Here is a 9,099-nt window from a genome sequence, read left to right on the forward strand (position 1 = left end):
GTTCTTGAAAGTGGGAATTCTTGAATAATGGTGTAATTGATAAATGCTTGACATTTCCACGCGTAATTGGTTAGGAACATATAAGAATCAATCTTAGACCTCTAGGGTTTCAATTTGTGGTGTTTAGAGTGTTTGAGGGTCATTGGAAAGCCTAAAACCAGCAAAATCATGCAACAACGCAAGTTTGCTATGCACATTGCACAGGTTGTGCAAGTTGGTTGCATGGGTGTACGGATTTCACAAGATTTATGCCCAACATAAGTTGCATAGGCGTGCAACCAAGTTGCATGGGTGTGTAGATTTTGTAGGATCTCTAACTCACACCCAAGACAAGTTGCACAAATGAGCAATTTCTTAAGGACCCCAAAACATGTTTTTCTGTCTCGATGGTCGTTGGTGCCTCAACTTTGTAATATACAAAATGATGTAATGCCTATGTGATGAACCTTATTGACAAAATGCTATGAGAATGGAATGTGAATGTAGTAATGCCATGGTACATGAGTTTTTATGAAAATGTTATAGGAACCTAGTCCATGTGGGCTAGGATTCTTCGAGTGTCCATTAAGTAAATCCATGTGCATCTTATGTGACCATGCATCATAAATGCATAAGTTTTTTCGGAAGTTCATTGTTGAACGAATAGAGGAGGCCATGAATGAGTTCATGTGGAGCTTTGCCTTGAAGGTTATTTGGTGTGGATTTTATTCTCATGTTGATCCCATGGGTTGAAGTGTGTTAGAAATAATGACACATAGAAACATGAAACAAAAAGAGGGATGGATGGATTTCACATCTATTTTAGACCCAATTGAAAGTTTTTCGCAATTTTCTTCCTTTAATCCAGATGATTCAAGAGAGTTAGGCGTGTTGAAAATACCTTTTTTATTTCTTAAACAAAATTAAAGGTTTACACAATTTATATTTGTTTGATTTCAAAGAAATCTACATCCAGTTTGATCCACAATAACCTTACTTGGATCTTTCCACTATAATTTGAGTTTTACAACCAAACTCACATGAATATGAAACCATACATGCAAAACCCTTGAAAACCTATCAAGAATTACAAACCTACATGTAGAAACCTATTATATGAACATAATTGAGTAACCCACTCAATGAACAGATAAATTAAGGAAAGATTTCACTTGATGAGTGAAAGATATGAAAGTTGGAAAACACTTCCTATGCAATACCAAATTATATCTATGACTCCATGCAAAGATCCATTTATTCTTAATGTAAAAAGAATTTTTCCATCATAGGATCAAAAGAGTGATGACACTCAAGGTTTCTAAGGTTCTCTCAATGAAAAACGCAGTGAAAATATGAGAGAATGGGTATCACACATAAGCTCCTTTGAAAAACTCATTTTTACAGTCTTAGAACATAAATAGTTGATTGTCCTATCGAGATAGTCGACTAAATGGTTCTTCCCATCACCTGGGTTTCGTGTAGAACATATAGTCGATTATATTTTCATATAGTTGACTATTTACGAAAGTGTAATACTCTTCAGACCCATATAGTAAGTTATGAACTAATGATAGTCAACAAAATGTGAGCTATTCTCAAATATCAGAAACAAAGACTTGATATAGTTTAGTATATCAACATATAGTTGATTATCCTAATGCATAATTGAAACTTAGTTTTAAAAACTAAGTTACCAAAGTTTCAATTCACAAAGGTTAACTAACATGGATCAATGCAATGCCAATCCTTTTGAGCACGTTGAATTACATATCCTAATCTAGGATGCATGTATGCATGATTTCACACACAATCAAGCATTAAAGCAATAATAGTCATCCTAATCAAGACAAGTGTTTATCAATTTACAACTCATCATCAACAATATAAAAAAAGGGTTACATAATCTTCAAAACATTTTCATGTTTACAAAGTGAACTTGCACGAAGTAACCCTAACTCGTTTCCCACAGTCTCATGTTGGTGAGGGTGTAGTGTTAGATTGTGTGGATTCATCACTTCATGTAAAGTTTTGACTGGTACCACGTGCATATGAAACACGAGTCAGTCAAGCATACATTGCATGTGTCCCCATGTGATAAATGTTTATGTATATTATAATGCAAATGAAGTATGAAATATACTATGTTTGCCTCATATGTATTTAGTTTGTATTGTGAGATATATTTCACTTCTCATTTGTTTGTGTTTGGGCTAAACGCCACCAATGTAGGTTAGTCTCTACAAGATTATGGTTATGAAGCTAAAGAAGAGGCTCAAGCCTCAAATTGTTATTTGTTTTATGATTACAAATGCTTAGAAACTATGTAACATCAGGGCACAAGATTTTAGTCTTAAAGTCCATGTCTGATTTTCTATTTAGTTTCCATTATAATTGTTTTAAATGATTTTGTAAGGCCTTTGAAGTGCCGAGAGTTATTTGAACTAGATTATGTATATACACTAAGTTGTTTAAGTTTTAATGTTTATGAAATATGACATGTGATATTCTTTTATCGCGAGAAAAGTGTTTTGAAAATTATATATCCTTTCATTCAAATTTGTAACTAATATACTTTAATCATATTATAAGTGTATGTGTCTTAGAGTAGAAGGGTGTTACTTGGGTTCTATACATTATGAAATGGAAATGATCAAACTTCACATGTCCAACATAAATGGAACATGCAATAGTAAATTGGATATTATAAGTTTTGTTTGGAGATTTTAGGGTTTAATTATTGGATATTAAATTTTAAAACTATCAGGCTATGGCTAGCCATGCAATAGTAAAAAAAATATTTTATTTTATTTTTAGAACGATTTTAAAGGGAAATGAATCAATTGATATAAAAAAGTTCATTTTGTAGATTGATATGTGATTAGAATCAATTTAAAAAGAAAAACTTTCTAAGTTGGTTCTTGTAATTAACAACCAACTTAGAAAATTGTCTTTTTATATCACTTTCTAGATCGATTATGTTCGCAAACAACACATAAAGTTTTTTTATTTATGAAAAAAAATACTAAAACAAACAACTTTCTTGATAAATAATAGATAGCAGTGAACCCAATTTCACACATAACCAACTCACAATAGAATAATCAATAACAAAACCTTTGCCTAATTACCGTTGAAGAAAAATTGTCAAGTAGTTCAAGGGCCTAATTAAAAATTGTTAAGTAGTTCAAGTACCTATAATGTAATTTAACCAACTAAAAACTATAATAAATAAATTCAAAAGAAAAAATTAATTAAGTTGTGAAAAAATTTAATTACTCCCACTAAGAAATCAACAATAAATTTGGATATGATGTCAAGCATATATCTCATTACAAAATAACCACACTTATGATTGTTGATAACTTGTTTTCCAAAACAACAATAAAATAGATTAAAATAATTAACCAAATTAACAAAATAAAAAAATGAATGATCAAACACTCAAGGAAAACAACTTACCATGATTCTATATTGGGTTTAAAAATATTTACATGTGACACCGCTTGTGTTGGGTTGTTCACTTGTGATACTCTACCAAATATAAATTGGCATCTACTAATATCTCTATGATTAAACACATGTATACAAATTATTTTTTAGACAAATACATTTAACCAAGTAAATTTTTTAAAATAAACACTTATTCATCTATCAAATTCTTTAAATCCTTTGACAATTGATGTCAAAGGGAGCATAACAATGAGACAATATTTTGCTTAAGACAAATAACAACTAACTATTAATGTTGCCTAGAAAATTAGGTATGAATCAATCAAAGTCATGTAATATCATATTAATTAAAAACTTAATTCTTCTTACATGTTGTGATCTGATATAACATAGTAGTACTTCTTACCCTCACTTTGTCATATAAGTTATGTTAGTGTTTAGCTCTACTGAGCTTTAAAAGATTGGCTAAGATTTTGTTAAAACATAAGCACTTAGACAATGAAGGAAAGCTGGAGTTGCTGCACATGATGTCCAACGTTATGTCAAGGAATGAGATCGGGCTGCACAATGCACAAGGCAAGATAAAATGTCAAATGAAGAATTGAAGTTGCAGGATCCACGATGTCGGATACAATGTCCTGACATCCTGCCCGAGAATACTGGAGTTGCTGTACAATGCAAGATAAAAGTCAAGTGCAGAAGTGAAGTTGCAGGATCCACGATGTCGGATACAATGTCCTGACATGCTGCCCGAGAATACTGGAATTGCTGTACAATGCAAGATAAAAGTCAAGTGCAGAAGTGAAGCTGCAGGATCCACGATGTCGGACACGATGTCCTGACATCCGGCCCGAAAATACTGGACATATAAATCTGTTATATCTTTAACAGATTATTGTGCAGTTAGCAAGAGATTAGAAGATCTATCTTTAGGAACGAATTAAAAGATCATTAAAGTTCGAATTTCAAAGTAGAAGAGTTCGTTCAGGGATTAAAGATTAAAGATTAAAGATTAAAGATTCAAACTAAAAGATCAAAAGTTATCTTTTAGTTCTCTAACTGCAGATTTTTTGCAGAAGAAGATAGATCTCCTCCAGCACAAGCCGTTGCAGCCCAGAAACGCAAATTGCTATATAATCATGGAGGCTGCACGAGTTCTGTACCAAGTCCGGGATTGAAGAGTTAATTTGTGAGTTTTTGGGACTTGAGTCTTTTGTGAGCCACCTTGATGGTACCCTTACATCAAGTGTTGGACCTATGTGTGTAGAGTTGATCTCTTGTGTCTAGAGTTGATCTCTAGTGTGTAGAGTTGATCTCTTTTGTTCAGAGTTGATCTCTGGTGTGTCTTTGACTTAATTGTAAACACAGGAGTGTGAGTGAGAGGGAGTGAGCGGAGGTTCTCATATCTAAGAGTGGCTCTTAGGTAGAGATCGCACGGGTAGTGGTTAGGTGAGAAGGTTGTAAACAGGGGCTGTTAGACCTTGAACTAACACTATTGAGAGTGGATTTCCTCCCTGACTTGGTAGCCCCCAGATGTAGGTGAGGTAGCACCGAACTGGGTAAACAATTCTCTTGTGTTATTTACTTGTTTAATCTGTTCATACGGACACATATAATCTGCATGTTCTGAAGCGTGATGTCGTGACATCCTGTACGACATCTGTCCCCTGGTATCAGAATTTCAATTGGTATCAGAGCCAACACTCGAAATCACAGAGTGAGATCTAGGGAGATAAATTCTGATGAACATGGAGAAAGAAGGCGGACCAGTGAACAGACCACCAATTCTCGATGGAAGCAACTATGAATATTGGAAAGCAAGAATGGTGGCCTTCCTCAAATCACTGGATAGCAGAACCTGGAAAGCTGTCATCAAAGGCTGGGAACATCCCAAGATGCTGGACACAGAAGGAAAGCCCACTGAAGAATTGAAGCCAGAAGAAGACTGGACTAAAGAAGAAGACGAATTGGCACTTGGAAACTCCAAAGCTTTGAATGCTCTATTCAATGGAGTTGACAAGAATATCTTCAGACTGATCAACACTTGCACAGTGGCCAAAGATGCATGGGAGATCCTGAAAATCACTCATGAAGGAACCTCCAAAGTGAAGATGTCCAGATTGCAACTGTTGGCCACAAAATTCGAAAATCTGAAGATGAAGGAGGAAGAATGCATTCATGACTTCCACATGAACATTCTTGAAATTGCCAATGCTTGCACTGCCTTGGGAGAGAAGATGACAGATGAAAAGCTGGTGAGAAAGATCCTCAGATCCTTGCCTAAGAGATTTGACATGAAAGTCACTGCAATAGAGGAGGCCCAAGACATTTGCAACATGAGAGTAGATGAACTCATTGGTTCCCTTCAAACCTTTGAGCTAGGACTCTCGGATAGGGCTGAAAAGAAGAGTAAAAATATGGCTTTCATGTCCAATGATGAAGGAGAAGAAGGTGAATATGACCTGGATACTGATGAAGGTCTGACTAATGCAGTTGTGCTCTTTGGAAAACAGTTCAACAAAGTGATGAACAGAATGGACAGGAGGCAGAAGCCACATGTCCAGAACATCCCTTTCGACATCAGGAAAGGCAGCAAATACCAGAAAAGATCATATGTAAAGCCCAGTCACAGCAAAGGAATTCAATGTCATGGGTGTGAAGGCTATGGACACATCATAGCTGAATGTCCCACTCATCTCGAGAAGCAGAGGAAAGGACTTTCTGTATGTCGTTCTGATACAGAGAGTGAACAAGAAAGTGACTCTGACAGAGATGTGAATGCACTCACTGGGAGATTTGACACTGCTGAAGATTCAAGTGATACAGACAGTGAAATCACTTTTGATGAGCCTGCTACATCCTATAGAGAACTATGCTTCAAAAGTGAGAAGATTCTTCAGCAGGAAGCACAACTGAAGAAGATCATTGCAGATCTGGAAGCTGAGAAGGAGGCACATAAAGAGGAGATCTCTGAGCTTAAAGGTGAAGTCGGTTTTCTGAACTCTAAGCTGGAAAACATGACAAAATCAATAAAGATGCTGAACAAAGGCTCAGATACACTTGATGAGGTGCTGCTGCTTGGAAAGAATGCTGGAAACCAGAGAGGACTTGGATTTAATCCTAAGTCTGCTGGCAGAACAACCATGACAGAATTTGTTCCTGCCAAAAACAGGACTGGAGCCACGATGTCACAACATCGGTCTCGACATCATGGAATGCAGCAGAAAAAGAGCAAAAGAAAGAAGTGGAGGTGTCACTACTGTGGCAAGTATGGTCACATAAAGCCCTTTTGCTATCATCTACATGGCCATCCACATCATGGAACTCAAAGCAGCAACAGCAGAAAGAAGATGATGTGGGTTCCAAAACACAAGGCTGTCAGTCTTGTTGTTCATACTTCACTTAGAGCATCAGCTAAGGAAGATTGGTACCTAGATAGCGGCTGTTCCAGACACATGACAGGAGTCAAAGAATTCCTGCTGAACATTGAGCCCTGCTCCACTAGTTATGTGACATTTGGAGATGGCTCTAAAGGAAAGATCATTGGAATGGGAAAGCTAGTTCATAATGGACTTCCTAGTCTGAACAAAGTACTGCTGGTGAAGGGACTGACTGCAAACTTGATTAGCATCAGTCAGCTGTGTGATGAAGGATTCAACGTAAACTTCACAAAGTCAGAATGCTTGGTGACAAATGAGAAGAGTGAAGTTCTAATGAAGGGCAGCAGATCAAAGGACAATTGTTACCTATGGACACCCCAAGAAACCAGCTACTCCTCCACATGTCTATCCTCCAAAGAAGATGAAGTCAGAATATGGCATCAAAGGTTTGGACATCTGCACTTAAGAGGCATGAAGAAAATCCTTGACAAAAGTGCTGTTAGAGGCATTCCCAATCTGAAAATAGAAGAAGGCAGAATTTGTGGTGAATGTCAGATTGGAAAGCAAGTCAAGATGTCCCACCAGAAGCTTCAACATCAGACCACCTCCAGGGTGCTGGAACTACTTCACATGGACTTGATGGGGCCTATGCAAGTTGAAAGCCTTGGAGGAAAGAGGTATGCCTATGTGGGTGTGGATGATTTCTCCAGATTTACCTGGGTCAACTTTATCAGAGAGAAATCAGACACCTTTGCAACTGTCAAGCACTTCCACATCTTTGGAAGTCCATGTTACATTTTGGCAGATAGAGAGCAAAGGAGAAAGATGGATCCCAAGAGTGATGCAGGAATATTCCTGGGATACTCTACAAACAGCAGAGCATATAGAGTATTCAATTCCAGAACCAGAACAGTGATGGAATCCATCAATGTGGTTGTTGATGATCTGTCTCCAGCAAGAAAGAAGGATGTCGAAGAAGATGTCAGAACATCGGGAGACAATGTAGCAGATGCAGCTAAAAGTGGAGAAAATGCAGAAAACTCTGATCCTGCTACAGATGATTCAAACATCAACCAACCTGACAAGAGACCCTCCATTAGAATCCAGAAGATGCACCCCAAGGAGCTGATTATAGGGGATCCAAACAGAGGAGTCACTACAAGATCAAGGGAGATTGAAATTGTCTCCAACTCATGCTTTGTCTCCAGAATTGAGCCCAAGAATGTGAAAGAGGCACTGACTGATGAGTTCTGGATCAATGCTATGCATGAAGAAGTCTATGTGGAGCAGCCAAAGGGATTTGCAGATCCAACTCATCCAGATCATGTATACAGGCTCAAGAAGGCTCTCTATGGATTGAAGCAAGCTCCAAGAGCTTGGTATAAAAGGCTAACAGAATTCCTTACTCAGCAAGGGTATAGGAAGGGAGGAATTGACAAGACTCTCTTTGTCAAGCAAGATGCTGAAAACTTGATGATTGCACAGATATATGTTGATGACATTGTGTTTGGAGAGATGTCGAATGAGATGCTTCGACATTTTGTTCAACAGATGCAATCTGAATTTGAGATGAGTCTTGTTGGAGAGCTGACTTATTTTCTGGGACTTCAAGTGAAGCAGATGGAAGACTCCATATTCCTCTCACAGAGCAAGTATACAAAGAACATTGTCAAGAAGTTTGGGATGGAGAATGCCGGTCATAAAAGGACACCTGCACCTACTCACTTGAAGCTGTCAAAGGATGAAGCAGGCACCAGTGTTGATCAAAGTTTGTACAGAAGCATGATTGAGAGCTTATTATATTTAACGGCTAGCAGACCCGACATCACCTATGCAGTAGGTGTTTGTGCAAGATATCAAGCCAATCCTAAGATAAGTCACTTGACTCAAGTAAAGAGAATTCTGAAATATGTAAATGGCACCAGTGACTATGGGATTATGTACTGTCAGTGTTCAGATTCAATGCTGGTTGGGTATTGTGATGCTGATTGGGCTGGAAGTGCAGATGACAGAAAAAGCACTTCTGGTGGATGCTTCTATCTGGGCAACAACCTTATTTCATGGTTCAGCAAGAAGCAGAACTGTGTGTCCCTATCTACAGCAGAAGCCGAGTATATTGCAGCAGGAAGCAGCTGTTCACAGCTAGTTTGGATGAAGCAGATGCTGAAGGAGTACAATGTCGAACAAGATGTCATGACATTGTACTGTGACAACATGAGTGCTATTAATATTTCTAAAAATCCTGTTCAACACAGCAGAACCAAGCACATTGACATTAGACATCACTATA

Source organism: Glycine max, chromosome 9 (assembly GCF_000004515.6).
Source record: "Glycine max cultivar Williams 82 chromosome 9, Glycine_max_v4.0, whole genome shotgun sequence".
Lineage (NCBI taxonomy): Eukaryota > Viridiplantae > Streptophyta > Magnoliopsida > Fabales > Fabaceae > Glycine > Glycine max.